Source organism: Pantherophis guttatus, chromosome 2, assembly GCF_059756535.1.
Source record: "Pantherophis guttatus breed Tessera chromosome 2, ASM5975653v1, whole genome shotgun sequence".
In the NCBI taxonomy this organism is placed as follows: Eukaryota; Metazoa; Chordata; class Lepidosauria; order Squamata; family Colubridae; genus Pantherophis; species Pantherophis guttatus.
In genome coordinates, this window is record NC_142064.1 from 70,437,618 (window position 1) to 70,452,659 (window position 15,042).

General features: G+C 37.1%; 1 protein-coding gene across 7 annotated transcripts in view; it reads left to right on the forward strand.

Moving 5' to 3' along the window:
* The window catches only part of KANK1 (KN motif and ankyrin repeat domains 1), a 125,950-nt gene that overhangs the window by 71,864 nt on the left and 39,044 nt on the right, over positions 1-15,042 (forward strand). The window contains exon 1 of one of the 7 annotated variants that reach the window (XM_087886177.1): positions 874-1,211. The exons of 5 other annotated variants lie outside the window; for them this stretch is intronic. The gene's annotated coding sequence lies outside the window, so the exon portion shown is untranslated. Of the gene's footprint in view, positions 1-873; positions 1,212-13,537; positions 13,562-15,042 lie in introns of those variants that run through there. One more of the 7 variants, XM_087886178.1, reaches the window with a different exon arrangement.

The window sequence follows — 15,042 nt, forward strand, 5'->3', positions numbered from 1 at the left end:
CTTTGCCATTGGGTAGAAAGCAATTTATAAATCAAATAAACAACAAGCTAGGTAAATAATTTGCTTTAAGGTTTAAGTATAAGATGTTAGAATAATTTGAAGGATCACAGGAATCAAATTTTGTTCAAAAATGTTTAAGTTTTATAATTATAGAAGTTGCTTTAAGTGTTGGCACTCTGTTCAGAAGAATGAGAATTTTAGGGAGGCAGTCTTTCTCTTGGGAGTAAAATTATGCATGGAATGTGCGGATATAAATTTGTAGTGTAAAATGAGTTTCTTTATTGTCTAGTAATAAAGAAACTCTCTTGCAATCATTCACCTACTAGTAAGAAAAGGAAATTCCACTGTTTAAGGGGTAAATGTTATTTCAATATATGCATAAATTTTGTGCTTGCATTTTGCACAATAATCATGTAATTTCTTTGTCCAATCAGAGGTTTTTAAAATGCAGATATACTGTAAATGCTCTATAAAAACCTGCTAATATAAATATTGCTTTACAGTAATACATGTATAGCCTATCATGATTTAAGGATTCATCTAGCATTTCCACCACAGTTAGTTTCTCTCAATCTGATTGATTTATGTAAAACGGAGGCAGAAATTTTAACACTGTTACAGTTTGCTTCTTTTTTTTTCTTTCTCCTGTGAAACTCTGCTTTGCTATAGACAGATATATTATAACTAAGAAATTAAGTGGTCTGTCCAAGTTTCTAGGCCTGTGTATAATTCAGATTGGCCCATTACTCACTGGGAGTATCTTAAAGTTCCTAGATGAAAAGTTTCACATCATGCTTTGCTTGGGGACTGTTGAGACTTGTTTTATTCTGTACACCCTTAAGTCCTTAGTTCTAACGTGTTGAGCTTAGTTTTCATATGCCTGTTTGTCTAAATCTTGAGCATTTCATAATAGCATTGGTTTCCCTACACATCTGTTATTATATCTCTCTGCCGGGTAAAGGAGTCTGGTCTTGTAATAATAATTGGGCGTTGAGAACTTTGAAACAGGTTTCTTAATTGCTTTGTGATCAAGGAGTGGAAAGTCAAGCTAAAGAGTTGAAGGCTTCCCTCAGAATCCATTAAGGAGTAGAAAATGACCAGAATGTTTGCTTATCGATTTCATTGCTGGAATACGTGCTGATTTCAGAATTTAGTACACACATCCAGATATAAGTTTTTTCAAGGAACATTCCCATATTATGCTGCTAATGGTGAGTGCTGAATCTTTAATTGCATGTTTGAAGTGGATTTGTTATTTTTGTGCATGTTTGTAAGGAATATGATGGGAATCTTCCGGTTAACAGTTCTGTATGTTTTTTCCTATCTGTGAAAGCACTGTAGAAATATAAAATATTTGTTATGTGTCTGTTGAACACTATAAGACAGCATATGCCTCTGAGATAGTGTAAGCATCAAAAGGGTAATAGATCAAGAAAGTCTAAAATAAGATGCTTTTTATATATACGTTTTATGAGGTTTGTAGTGATTTCAAATGTTATCTGAATACATTTGAAAATGGCCATATCATTTTTCAGCTTTGCTGTTAATCTGCAAATATTTTTGTATTCTGTAAAGCTATTGATTAATAAATTCTATAAACAATGATTTGGCTCTGTTTTAAGCAATATCAAGGAATCTTTGTCCATGTTACCTGTGAGGTCATTAACATAATGAATCACCTATTCAGAAGTTCAGTTTAATGACACTTGCTAATAGTAGAGAAATGAGAGAATTCTATTATCTTGAGTATTTAAATTCTGAATGAATATACAATCTAATTCTAGTTCGACTTTGGATTTTATAACATAAAATGAGGTATATTTCCATCACTTCAACTTTGTAAGCAATTTAGTCCTCTTTGGAATTCCTTCTTTTTCAGTTTTCTGCTTCCAACACAAATATATTTAAAAGTGCTTCTCACTTTTGGTCTGTGTCTGTCTTACATCAAGGGCGGAGAGTGAAGCAGGCAGAAGAATGTTCAGAGTAGATTTACCTGAAAGGGTTCAGATCAGAATTTCATCACTTCTTTCAAGTGTGTGATTCTAAAAGTCATCAGTATATCCTGAAAGACAGATGAGATATTTGATCCAGTGCTATCAGATAACTTTTGTGTTGCTCTGACCTTCCCTTTTCCTTGTTGAGGTCATGGTAGGAAGGCAATTTCAGAGCATCTTAGACAGTGGTGGGTTGCACCCAGTTCGCACCGGTTCGCAAGAACCTGTAGTAAAAATTTGTAGTAGTTCCAAGAACCGGTAATAACATTGGCTGGCCATGCCCCCGAACCAGTCCCTGGCCCGGTCACCGGTCACTTACCCCGCCCACCTCATCAGAGGCAACCTCTTCGAAAAACTGCTTTTAAAATTAAAAAAAAAAAAGCCTCTGATGATCCCGCGGCTCAGCTGGGAACGTCAGAGGCTTTTCAAAGCATTTTCTCTACAACCTCTTCAGCCGAAGAGGTGGTAAAAAAAAAATGCTTTGAAAACCCTCTGACGATCCCAGCTGAGTTGCCTGATCGGCAGAGGCTTTTCTAAGCATTGTTTTCTGCAACCTCTTAAGGTTGTAGAAAAAATGCTTTTAAAAGTAAAAAAAAAAAAAAAAAAAAAAAAGGTTGGCCACACCCACCCAGTCACATTAACCCCCCACCAAGCCACACCCACAAAATAAGCCACGCCCACAGAACCGGTAGTAAAAAAATTTAGAACCCATCCCTGATCTTAGAGAAGGCAGATTTTTGGACCATTTTCAAGAGGGATTCAGGCCTGGCAGGATCTAGGTAGAGAAGTTCATTCCTTCTGCTCCTGTTAAACCTCTCAGACCATGGTATCCTCAACAGTCTTTGGGAATTAAGGGTTGGTGGCACTGTGCTCCAGTGGTTCCATTCCTTCCTTAGTGTGTGATTTCAATCAGTGCTTAGAAGTGAAGAGACACCAGGAACCTTTCATAGGTTGGGTGCAGTAAGGCTTGATTCTCTTCTCATAACTTTTAAACATGTATCTGAGAAAGTAAATGTTTCTTGCCACTAGAGAAAGATCATCTGTTAATTTGGAGTGACCCTATTCTATATTACAACACTGGCTCGTCCAATGGTGAGGTTGAAATAATGCTGGAATCCATGTGACCTGAGTGGAAAGAAACTGACTGTAGCTGAAATCAAGCAAATTGGAGTTCTATCTCGCATTTTTGCTGAAAAGAGAAAAGTAATGACTTAATGGATTTGATGATTGAAAAAGAACTAAACAAGGGGGTGAAGAAATTGTTTCATATTAAGGAGGAAGGTTTGATAATTTGGCTAATTTCTGTTGCAAAGAAGTTAGAGGTCACTTATTTTTCTTACTTTTGTTCTCTTAGTCATTTTTTTCATGTTTTTTTTTTTTGCACATTCTCTTTTTATTTTTTTCTTTTATATGTGTCTTTTATTGGAAAAATATTTAATAAAAATTACTTTTAAAATGGCAATGTTCTGTGTTGCTCAGGCACTGTCCCTGGAAAACCAGGCCCAAGATTCAGGAGACTTTCTGCATTACTACTAGATGGACAGATGCAGTGGTCAGGAGAACATACAGCTTCAGCTGGCGCACCAGTTGCAGCCTTACATGCAGTGGGAGGGACAGTAATGTAGGTTCTCATCACTACCCTGAATGTGCTTTACATGAACTGCCCAAAAACATTAGGAACCTACGCTAAATACCATGAGTGCATTATTTTTGTACTGCAAGCCTTGCATTGGCTGCCAGTAGGTTTCCAGTGCTGGCTTTAACTTGTAAAGTTGTATATGGCTTGGCACCAAAATCCCCATAGTTCTCCATTACTTTTTTTATCAGCGGGGTGCAGCAGGGTTAAGGTTAGGAAGAATAGTTTCTTTCTATAGCCCCCAAATTATGAAACAACCTTTTCCCTGCAATGAGATTAGCTCAATATTGCTGGCCTTCTGGAATCAAGTTAAGCAAACCCTTTTCTAAAGGGCTTTTTAAATTAGTTCAGCGAACAATAATGTTTATTGTTGTAATTAGGTTGCTGGTTTTAATTTTTGTATCTGTACTGCATTTGTTATTATATTATGGACTTTTTTTTTCTGTACACCACTGAAAGTTGTAGGATTGCACTGGTTGAAAATTCTAATATATACATAATATAATTCTGATATACAACTTTTAATTGCAAGTGAGATAACATTTTTAAAAATTCTGCATAAAATGTTCGTCATTTACTGTGTTAAATTTTCTGCCTTATGATTTTATTTCTACTACTCGGAGTCTATTTCTGCCACCTTATTCTTCCTACTATTGCACTGAACAGGAAATTAGACTAAATTAACACTGAGACCCTTCCAACTCTATGATTTTATGATAATTGTCTATTTAGACCTTTGTTTCCCAACCTGATATCTCTGAATGTGTTGAACTGTAACTCTAGTAATTTTCAGGTAGCATGACTAGTGGTCACGGATGATGGACTTAATGGCACATCACCTCTAGAGCTTTATGGAAAGCTTGAAGTCCCTCCTGCCTTTCTCTTTCTGGTAGCAGGGATAGTGTGCTACAAAATGAGACATTGCTGTCTGAGTGTGTCTTTTCGGGGTATGGAGAGAGAATGGAGGCAGAAGAGAAATCATGCACGCTTGGTTCAGTCATGCTGGAAGAGAGTGAATTAGTTTTTCTTTTAAGCTGCCTAGCACCACTATTTGGCCTGCAAAACTTACGGTTTCCTTTTTATGGTATACAGGGTAATTGAAAAACTCTTTAAGTTAATGAGTACATTGATTATTATTGTAAAAAGTTAAAGGTTCCCCTCGCACATATGTGCTAGTCGTTCCAACTCTAGGGGGCGGTGCTCATCTCCGTTTCAAAGCCGAAGAGCCAGCGCTGTCTGAAGACGTCTCCGTGGTCATATGGCCGGCATGACTAAACACCAAAGGCGCACGGAACGCTGTTACCTTCCCACCAAAAGTGGTCCCTATTTTTCTACTTGCATTTTTACATGCTTTTGAACTGCAAGATTGGCAGAAGCTGGGACAAGTAACGGGAGCTCACCCTGTTACGTGGCACTAGGGATTCGAACCTCTGAACTGCCGACCTTTCGATCGACAAGCTCAGCATCTTAGCCACTGAGCCACCACATCCCTACATTATTACATTACTCACGTCCCTACATTATTATTGTAGTGACTGGTTTATCTGCAATTATTTGTACAGGTAGTCTTTGACTTGCAACCATTCATTTAGTGATTGAAGTTACAACGGCACTGAAAAAAGTGACTTATGACCATTTTTCACACTTTCAACCATTGCAGCATCCCCATGGTCACGTGACCAAAATTTGAATGCTTGGCAACTGGTATTTATGATGGTTGCAGGGTCCCTGGGGTCATGTGATCATAGTTTGCAACCTTCTGACAAGCAAAGTTAATGGGGGCGCCAGATTCATTTAATAACCACGTTACTAAATTAACAACTACAGTGATTCACTTAACAACTGTGGCAATAAAGGTAGTAAAATGAGGCAAAACTTAACTGTCTCGCTTAGCAACAGAAATTTTGGGCTCAATTGTGGTTGCAAGACGAGGACTATCTGTATACATCTGCTAACCAACCAGGTCAGTTTGCTGATTGCTTAAAAGTGTATTGGTGCTCTATGAAAGAGGAAAACTTGTGCCCAACATTTGAAAATGAATTAGATAAACAGTAGAGGAAGACAGAACAGGCATTGAATTCAGTGAATTTATTGAATACTTTATGCCACCAACTTATCTTCTCTCTGAAATCATTTTTTAAAAATTCTTCCTGACTTATATCTCCCAAAGAAAGCAAATAGATAGGGAGCGTTTGAAATAATTGTGAATTCTGAACTTCTTCAATATTGTATGAATTATTCAATAATTATTGATTCAGTTACCTAATCATCTTTCATGTTAACCACTTTATAGGTATGAAGAGTGTATTTATATTTCAATGTTATATACCTGTAATTAAATGTTTTCAATTTCTTTCCGGGGATAAATGTTTCCCACTTTTTAAATCATCCTCATAATTATTAGTTCTGAAATGATATTATATTGCAATACAATAGATGTAGGTATATTTTTGTTTTGTTAATTAATTGAAGTGGTTTAATATAATAACATTTTAAAAATTCCTGTATAATTTTGAAGAGAAAATTCTTATTAAAACTTTAAACTGAAAAGCATATCAAATAGTAGAATCTGGTTGAAAAAAGAAGTCTTGCAGATACCTATACTATATGCCACAGCCATTAACATGAAATACGATCAGTATAGATTAAAACTATATGCTTTGCCCCACCACTCTAATTTTAATAATGTTTTTAGAATTTCTAATCACACAACAAAAGTTCTAAAGCCGATTTAAAAAAGAGGGAGAAAAGGGTCACTCTTGGCACATACCTTGATATTCTGATATTAATTTAATCAGGGAAAGAACATATTATTAATCATTATTTACAGACCTAATAAATCATACCCAAACAAAATGTAAGACAGCCAAAGAAAATTAAATTTACCTTCTGAAGTGTTCAAGAAACCACATTACAGGTTTTCTCAGCATTTAAAGAAATTATAATAACTTGAATCTTGTCTCTTTTGGCAAGAATGTCAATTACAGATATTACTAGCTTATAAATTAACCTTTATTATATACTAGCAATAGTACTTAGACTTATATACCACTTCAGACTGCTTTTACAGCCACCTCTAAGCACTTTACAGAGTCAGCATATTGCCCCCAACAATCTGGCTCCTCATTTTACCAAACCTGGAAGGATGGAAGGCTGAGTCAACCTTGAGCCGGTCAGGAACAAACTCCAGGCTGTGGGCAGAGTTTGCCTGCAATACTGCATTCTAACCGCTTCTGCCAGCTATAACACGCTCAGCCGGTGATCACTTAAATTTCATACTGAATGAGGGGCCATTTGCTATAGCCACTAGTCTCCCTTTCCCCTCTGTTCTCCCAAATCCGTGGGATAAAATAATTTACTTTCATAGCTGCAACTATCCCACTTAACATGATCTCATTCAATCACTCAACTGTTGATTCAGCACAGAGTCAATTGCAAGAGCCACAAGAGTTCCAATTTGTCAGTTAATTCAGTTTAATTGACCTTGTATGTTAGATGTTACATGCTGTTAATAGGGCCCTTAATGTTGTTCTGGCTCAAGCGGTAAATTTCCCCAGACTTTCTCCAGAAAATTCCTCTTTATCAGTATATTTCCCCAAAGGAGAATCAGTGACTGTTATATACCAACTACATGAATCTCATCCAGGGCTATTCACAGTAGTCCTCACGTGAGCAGTATTGACCAGTTGGCTGTGTCTTTAACTTGTTTGGCTTTATTTTAATTCTCAGCTACCACCCATTGCCATGTAACATCCTGTCTTCCTCCCAATCACTATGATACTAGACAGGAATCAGGATTTCTTGCAGTGCCTTACCAATGTCCTTTGTATAGCTTTAAATTTTTTTTTAGAAATCTTGCATTTCCTTCTTAGCAAATTTATACCCAAATTATTGCTCCAGGTGTTTTGTATGGCAATGCTATATGCATTGTTAGAGACTGACAAGCCATGCTACTTTTCTCATTCTAATGTATTCATTTTAGCAACACGCTTTACCATTTGATTTGCTCTATCCCAGAATGTTTCATTTCATTGTTCATTGTTTTGTGCTTCATTTACCTTCTGCTCACAGTCATGCTAAGCCACAATTATTTAACTGTGGTTTTTGAATTAAGTTATTGGGTGGATTTTTCATTCAATCATATATCATGATATATAATTGTTGGGTTCACATAATATCCCAAATGCAAACTAAATTACACTATAGCCGTGATGGCGAAACTATGGCATGTGTGCCAGAAGTGGCATGCAGTGTCCTCTCTGTGGGCACACGAGCCATCGGCCCAATTCAGCTCTGTCATGCATGCATTCAGCTGATCTTCGGGTCTGCCGCCCATGTGCGGGAGGCAGGGTGCATGTGGGGGGGGTCACGCGCACCTGCACAGGGGTGGGGCACATGCTGGGGTATATGCACATGCACGGGGGTAGGGTGTGTGCAGGGGGACCACATGCACATGCATGAGGCAGGGCGCATGCGCGGAGGCCGCGGGCGCATTGCATGGGCACACACACTTTAGGCACTCGGTTCAGAAAAGATTAGCCATCACTGCATATAGCTTTTTGCTTGTGTGAATAGGGTCTTTGGATGCTGAGTATTATGGACATTATGAAAGTTTGGTAATAGTAGAGAATACTTGTGCTACTTGGAAGAAATTGTGGAGAATTGTGGTCAATTTCTTTGCTATGTTAGTTACCGTATTTTTCGAAATATAAGACGTACTTTTTTCCCTCCTAAAAGAGGCTGAAAATTTGGGTGCATCTTATTCTCCGAATGTAGCTTTTTCGAAGCTTTTTTTCAACCCTAACGAGGTGCTAGCAGTGAAGCTCTTTGCCTGCTCCCTCTGACTCTCAGCTGTGAAGTTTTTTTTTCAGCCCTAACAAGGCGCTAGGGAGTAAAGCGATCTCTGTGGTTTGCCTGCTTTTCTCATTGCTTCTCTCTCCAAAGATCAGTTGTGCTTTAGAAGCTGTTTTTTATCCCCAAGCAGGGGATAAAAACCAGCAAGCTAATGTGCTGAAGCTGACCAGACTAAGGATGAATACCTGGTAAGTAGATTTTCCCCCCCCCTTTTCCTCTCCAAAAACTAAGCTGCGTCTTATACTCTGAAAAATATGGTGATCTTCTGGAGATTACAGGAGATTTGAAGATAGTAACAGTTACTAGAAACTTGATTAACTCATTTGACCATCTCGAATATATAAAAGTATACAAATAGATATAAAAACAATAGGACATGTTCATATTAAGCGGCCACCCCCACAGTTCACCCCATCTGATCTAAATATTCCTTCCTCTTTAAAACTGCCTTTGAAATAAAGAATGCAGTCTTATTAGTCATATGCAGGTTTGTTCACTGCAAAAAGTAAGAAGACACTTTCTCCCAGCTCCCCCAATATATTTTAGTTTTTAAGTAAGATTCTAAGTAAGCAGCCCTTTCTGCAGAGTACAATTTGCAATAAAAAAGGATATGTCCTAAATATTTAATGGCTAGTGCTGCAAAATGCCCAGTCTTTCTTCAAATGGAACTGCCATGTCTTGCTGTGGAGTCCAGTTGTTCGAATCAATCTCTAGAAAAAGTTCTTCTGAGATGTTGAGGCATGTAAGTTGCTAAGTATTTTTTTAATTGGCACACTGATTTGTTTTGAGCCAGCCACTTCAAAGACTTAACATATTGAAGTGCTGCAATATAATCTTGGACAGCCACATCAATGACTGTTTGAAAGCTTCCTCGGCCTTTAGATCTGATTGAACTGGGAATTGGATGGAAGATCCATATTTGCAAGATGACATTTGAAATTGGACAGTCCAAGAGTGAGGTTGAACCTCACTTCAAAACACAGCGTGAGGTTGCGTGTTATGGAATTACTCTTTGAAACACATCTTGGGTAATCTAACTGGGTCCATGCATAGGAACTTCAGCCAGTAATTGAATACTTTAATTACTAAATGGCTTTGTATAGGGGTATACCCTTGCCCTTACTGCTGGGGCTAGTGTAGACTTATCTTTCCCAAGATGCATTTCAAAATAGTAGACTATCTGTTGCAATAAGGGGGCAGTTATATAACCCCACAATTCTGTGCCATATATGATCATTGGAATTATTTTGCTGTAACATACCTTTATGATTGGAATTAGAGAACCTTTGTAGCTATGGTTGGTGAACTGCCTTATGGTGTTGGCACAGGCTATAGCTTAAAGAACTCCTCTTAAAATGTGGGCAAGAACCTGTTTCTATAAAAACAAGTCCCAAGTACAAATAGAATTTAACTTGATTTATATGTTCCCTATCCAGACTCCAATTATATTTAGTCTGCCTCTTCCTGAAAACAACTACCTTAGATTTGGACTTATTGTTGTTTGGGTAGTTGAATGTGCAGCACATACTAAACTTGTGTAGTAGTCTTATCATCCCTACCTGGATGTATAAAACCAATACCATGTTGTCTGCATAAAGCAGAATGTTTACATGTTTATTTTTTACTTTAGGATAAGCATAGAATGAAGGGACTTTGGGATATTAGGAATCCTGGTGCAGTGGTTAGAATGCAGTGTTCCAGGCTAACTCTGCCCACAGCCTAGGGTTCGATCATGACGGGCCTTGGGACTTGAGGTAGACTCAGCCTTCTAGCCTTCCGAGGTCGGTAAAATAAGGACCCAGATTTTGGGGGGCAATATGATGACTTTGTAAACCGTTCAGAGTGCTGTAAAACACTATGGAGTGGTATATAAGTAAGTCCCATTGCTATTGCTATATTGATAATATGCAGATTAAACAAAATGGGAGCCAATATACATCCTTGTCTCACTCCTTTGTTGGTACTAATTTTTCCTGTTAGGGAACAGCCCGCTCCTTTGCGTGTCCTTAGATATGATTTTGAGTATAATGTTGCCACCTGGTATTACAGTGGCTATATGTTTTGGTAAACTTTGGAATTTACGAGAATTGACAGGATAACCGACTTGGAAGGGACCTTGGAGATCTTGTAATCCAATCCCTGCTCAAGCAGGAGACCCTATACATTTTCAGACAAATAGTTGTCCAATTTTTTCTTAAAAACCTCCAGTGATGGAGCACCTACAACTTCTGAAAGCAAACCATTCCACTGATTAATTGTTGTAACTGTCAGGAAATTTCTCCTTATTTCTAGGTTGGCTCTCTGCTTGATTGGTTTCCATCCATTACAGTTCTGCCTTCAGATGCTTTGGAGAATAGGTTGACCCCCTCTTCTTTATGCAGCCCATTAGATATTGAAACACCGCTATCATATCACCCCTCGTCCTTCTTTTCATTAACTTCTCCTTTTGATTTCAAATGTTGCATTGTTGCTATTAAATGTGTTTTATAGCAGAAGCATACGTTCAGGAGAATGTTCATTTAAAGTAGTGTGGGGTTGGGGCCCTTTATATTTTGCTTGGCTGCAGTTTTTATCTCAGGTATTTCTACTGTCATTGGTGAGGTTGATGGAAGTTGTTCAACAGCAACATCTGGAGGGCTATGTGTTTCCCAATCCTTATTTTAGAAGATGCTTAGTTTTTCCCCACCTTATTCTTGACAGCCTTACAGGTTGATCTGGTTATGCGGATCCCAGGGGCAGTTTTGGCAAAGAAGTTGATGCTGATAGCTGACTTTACTTTGTAGCATTGCACGTAGCTGTTTGTTTGTTTGTTTGTTTGAATCAAACTGATGGGCATCAAAGAAAATGTATGCAGACTGTTCTTAAGCATTATGTTTGAGAAATACGTCTCTGTTTAAGATTGTGAAGGCCAGATATTTATGTTTTAAAATTGCCATTCAACATTCAGACAATTTACTGCCCTAAATATTTGGTTGATTCAGTTTTTTATTTTTTTTTAATTTATATTTCCCATTTCCAAACTGCCCATCTCCCTCACAGTTTTTGCTTCATTTTGTGTGCTACTTAGATGGCTCACCTGTTTCCTCCACAAATTCAACAATTGACACATCAAACAGCCCCTAGGGTTTAGTTAATTCACTGTTTTCACAAGCTGATTTAGCTAAAGATATACTGTACTATATATGTATAGAAGTAGACTTTATCCCATATAAAACATAAACATTTTGCTGGATTTATAACTGCTAAACTATGCATATATTATATATTTATTACTTTATGGATGACTTTCTAACCAATGTTTCCTCAAAAGCAATTCCTCCCCCCAAAACAATAAAGCAAATAAAATAAAATTGCTCTTAAAATCTCTAAAGTACAGTTTGAACTTTTCCAGAATATAAGCTTGGAGTCCCTGAAAATCACAGAAAATGCCTGAAATTGTTTCCTGCTATCTGAATTCCTATTGTAGTTTAAAGAGGCAGACAAAGCAATATATTAAATTTAAAAGACTGCTCAATAATAACATCCCTGAAGCTAATTATGTGGCATTTAATTACTGACAGCAAGCAAAGCACTGATGGAAGTAAATTAGTTGCTTCTTTTCTAACCATGAGGTTCATTGGACAGATCAAGAGAAGTGCTTCCTCAGATGACTACCTTTTTCCATGGGATGGCTATATGAATTTGGCAAAATTGCTGGCTAAAACATTCTGAACTTTGGTCAAGTGAAGGCAGGTTATGAACACATGAAGAAGCACCTAGAAAAATATTGTATTCCTAAAAGTGTACCTAAGTCATACTGCACTCTACCTGGGACTAACCTTGAAGAGTATTTGGAAGATGTAGCTGGTTCAGTCTTGGGTGCTCCAATTACTGTGCATATAACACCTCTGTTTCTTGAGCTACATTGGATTCTAGTTCTAGGTCCAATTCAAGAAGTTACCGTAGTTATCACCTTTAAAGCTCCTGATGGCATGAGATCAGATTACCCAAGGAACAGTCTTGCCCCAATTACACCAAATCGTCAGGAAAGTAGGAAAGGTATGTTACAGACTCTTATCAGTTAAAATCAGAAAATGTACCTTACAGATTCCATCGGTTAAAGAATTTTGATTGGCAGGATCTAGGAAAAGAGCCTGCTCTGCTCTTACTCTCACGTATGGAATATCTTACTCCCAGAGATGAGGTTGTCCATCTTGGCCTTTGGTGGTCGAAGAGTGGCACACAATCCTAGGAATGGCTAATGGCTTGTGGGTGTTCCCTCTGCTTTTTTAAAAACTTCTTAACTTGTCTTCTTAACTCTGCTCTTATTTTATTTTCACTCTGTTTTTAATTATATTTCTTTTTTTATGGTTTTATTGTTTGCATCTGTAAACCACCAAGAGTCATTTGGACAGTGACATGAGTGGTGTTTAAACTGAATAAATAAATAAAAGACTTTTATGATGGTGGTGAAGAGCTGTCCCTAGCATTAAAATGCTAAAACAAAGCTATAAGAGACATGTAGTAAAATCTAAGGCATGTTATATTTTATATCCAGTTATATTTTAAGTCCATTCACTATCCTCTGGTGCATTTTTATGTCAAGCTGACAAATGGGCCATAGTGGATATAGAAGTTACTTCATAAATCCCATTTGAAGTATCTGATATACTGAAAAATCGCAGTGACATTACTGAATTCATTTCAAACAAAAATATATATGCAATATTTTCTTTTAGCCAAACTGTGTTTTTTCAATTACTAAACAAAGTGTCCCAATTTAAGAGATTATGCTTGCATGAAATAAAAAAAAAAATTCTTTAGGGAATAGGTTTCAAATATTGATAAACTGAGGGTATCAAAATATTTCTTACAATTTCATATTCCTGGATGTGAAATGAGTTATTCTCTGTTCCCCTTTTGTGGGGGGAGTCTGCTGGTCCTCCTCATAGACCTTTGTATTTTCTTGCTGTTTATATGATAACCCTGGGAGTAGGCGCCGAATTGCAAATATGTAGTACACACCCTTTGGTTTGTAAGGATTCCAAAAGTATGTAGGTGTATTAATTAATTTAACAGTGTCATTTTACAAAGCAAGGTGAGTGGATATCTTGATATTTTACTTGTGGATTTCTTTCTGTAAAGAATAAAGGGACATATGTAGCTTGTTTGAGAGATTATCGACAGTGACTGTCACAGTCAGACACAAAAGAAATTTAAATCAGATTTTCTTGATATAAACCAGATTTTTTTAAAAAAAAATCAGATTTGTTCTTTTTGGCTTAAGCTTTAGAATTTAATATTTTCAGCTTTTCTGTTTGCAGGCTATTTTATGAAAAATTGTGGTGAAATATAAATCTACCAGATTTGTTGGGTATTTGCTTAGAAAGACTTAATTTATACATTCAGAAAGATTGTAGAATGGCACAAGCAAGGAATTTGTGTTTCTTTAAATTATGCTAAACTACTACTCGAAGTAAACTCAGCTACTGATTAGTGAAAATAAAAAATAGTTCAGAATGCCTAAAGGATTTTTTACCTTTAACATAAAACCTTTACCTTTAACATAAAATATTCCTGTGCTGTTGATATTAAATAATAATAATTCATGTGTGCATGATGCATGAAGAAAAAAGACTTTTGTTTGCACTTACTGGTATTTTAGGCAGTTCAAATGGTTGGCTCATTTTCCATTTATCCTTTGTTATTTTGATGAATATTAGAATTTTTCAAATGATGCTAAGAATATTTTTTTGCTCTTAACATTCTAGATTTCTGAACAAGACTTTTCACAATTTATTCTGCAATGTAGTAACAAGGAATTGTGTTTTGAAAAAAGGAAGACCTGGATTTTAAACGATAGCCTTTCTCTTATATCACTGCTGCTATCATTTTCAAGAAAATTCTCCTTTTCTTTTGATGTAGGAAGCTGCAAAATATGTGCTAATGGCTTTTTTTAAAATTGTGGCACATAAATTTTTCTTCTAGATGTGAGTTTTCGTATTGCATATGAACAAGAGAGAAAAATGAGAAAAACTGGTGCAAGTAACTTAGACTAGCAGCTGTAGACTGACAAATTTGAAGCAGTTTGGAAGACTAAGAGTCTCCTCATCTGTCACTGAATAATTCTTCAAGGGCACCTGAGGCATGGAACATGTTTGCGCAATTTATGGTTAGTGCAGCTGTAACTCTCCTGAGCCAGCTGGATTTGATTAAAATTACCCGTGTTTTGGTTCCATCCTGTTTTGCCTGCTGCACTTGAAAAATGTATAAAAGTTGCAGTTGGTGCAAAATGCAGCCACTAAGCACTAAATCTTGCAATAGTAGGCAATTGTGTAATGCTTGTATTGAGAATTCTGTGCTGGTTGCCAGGTGCTTACTAGGCACAATTTAAGATATTGATGTTGTACCATTAAACCCACATTGGTTGATCTCAAAAAACTAAGCAGAGTAGGACCTTGTAATTGCTTTGATGCAGGGGTGGGTTCTACTTACCTTTACTAGCGGTTCGCAGCGGGGCCGCACACTCTTTTGCGCATGCGCAGAAGCATTTTGATGACGTTGGGGTCGGTGGGTGGA